Genomic DNA, 1,986 nt, shown 5'->3' with positions numbered 1-1,986 from the left:
AATGCTAAGGAATGGTTGTATTATTTGCCTTCCGGAAGTATCACCACATGGAATGGGATGAAGAAACTTTTCCTCGAGAGATATTTTCCTGCATCAAAAGCTACTCAAATTCGCAAGGAGATTTGTGGGATGAAGCAAAATGTGGGAGAGTTATTGTATGAATGTTGGGAGCGATACAAGAGATTGGTGGCAAGCTGTCACACCATCAATTCAGTGACGTCATGATACTCCAATACTTCTACGAAGCTCTCCACCCAAGTGATAGATCTCTTCTTGACGCCGCAGGTGGTGGTGCACTAATGAAAAAGACGTTGACCCAAGATAGAGAGTTGATTGGAAGTATGGATGCAAACTCGCAACAATTCTACATAAGAGAAGAACCAATGGTTAGGCGAGTGCATGAAGTTAATGATTCATCATCACACCTTGATCAAAGGATGAGTAACATGGAGATAATGATGCAAAGGATGGTTGCAGTCATCATACCTTCATATGATGAAGAGTTGGAACAGTAAATGCTTTGTTTCCAAATCAAAGGCCAAGGGATCCATACTCCAATACTTACAATCCCGGTTGGAAGGATCACCCTAACTTTAGTTATGCCAACAAGCAAGCGGCGGCTCCTAATCCACATGTGCAACAAGGTGGTTTCCAACAATCACGCTTCCAACCTCAACAAAAATTCCAACCACAACAAGTCAAGGAGCGTGATTCTTCGAGTGATGACAAGCTCAATGTGTTAATGCAAGGCATGCAAAGTCTTACTTCTATGTTACAACAAAACCAACAAAAGACCTATTCATCTATCAAGGATTTGGAAATTCAAGTGGGGAAATTAGCGACCGATGTGAACCTATTGAAAGCTCAAGCATCCACAAAGCTTCCTTCACAACCATTTGTGAATCCAAGAGAGAGTGTTAATGCAATTTCCTTGAGGAGTGGAAAACAAGTGGAGCAACCAAATAAACAAGATAAGATGCATGAAGAGTTAGTCGAAGACAAAGAGGAAACTACACCGAAGGATAATTCCAAGGAACCGGTTCTTACGTTCACCACTCCACCCCCGTTTCCTAGCCAATTTGCTAAGTCAAAAAAAGAGTTGGAATACAAGGATATTTAGAACATCCTTAAATAAGTACAAGTCAATATTCCACTTATTGAAGCTATTCGACAAATTCCTCGTTGTGCAAAGTTCTTAAAGGAGTTGTGCATGAAGAAGAAAAGATTGAAAGGGAATGAAGTCATGAGTGTGGGGGAGAATGCTTCGGCGTTCATTCTCAAGAAACTCCCATCTAAATTAAAGGAACCCGGTAGTTTCACCATACCTTGCACAATTGGTAAAACAAGGTTTACTCGAGCTTTGCTAGATTTGGGAGCATCGATTAATGTCATGCCTTCCTCGATTTATGATTATTTAAATCTCGGTCCTCTTAAGGAGACCGGAGTAGTTCTTGAACTTGCTAACCGATCTAATGTTTACCCGAAAGGGATTGTTGAGAATGTTTTGGTGCAGGTTAATGAGCTTGTATCCCCGACCGATTTCTATGTCTTAGAAATGAATGATGACAACTCTCCGAAGTCTACACCTTTGCTATTGGGTTGACCATTCTTAAGCACCGTTGGAACGAAGATTGTTGTCCAAAATGGAACCTTGACTATGGAGTTTGATGGTGCAGTCATCCACTTCAATATCCTGAGACAATGAGATACCCAAGTGATGTGAAGTCATGTTTTCCCGTTAAAGAGATTGATGCGTCTAATGAATCATGCAAGATCTAAGTCGGGCCGTCGACTTTAAAATAAGCGCTTAATGGGAGGCAACCCATAGGTTTTGTATTTTTTACCTTTTACTTTTTATTTTCTTTTTGTTTTGTTTATTTATTTTTTCTTGTTCCATATCATACTAGGATTTCCCACCTTGACTTTACTTGGACGATTCAATTACATTGAGGACAATGTAAGGTTTAAGTGTGGGGGAGTGATTAA

Source organism: Papaver somniferum, chromosome 10, assembly GCF_003573695.1.
Source record: "Papaver somniferum cultivar HN1 chromosome 10, ASM357369v1, whole genome shotgun sequence".
NCBI lineage: Eukaryota > Viridiplantae > Streptophyta > Magnoliopsida > Ranunculales > Papaveraceae > Papaver > Papaver somniferum.
The sequence above is the reverse complement of the archived record's forward strand: the minus strand, read 5'-3'. Positions refer to the sequence as shown.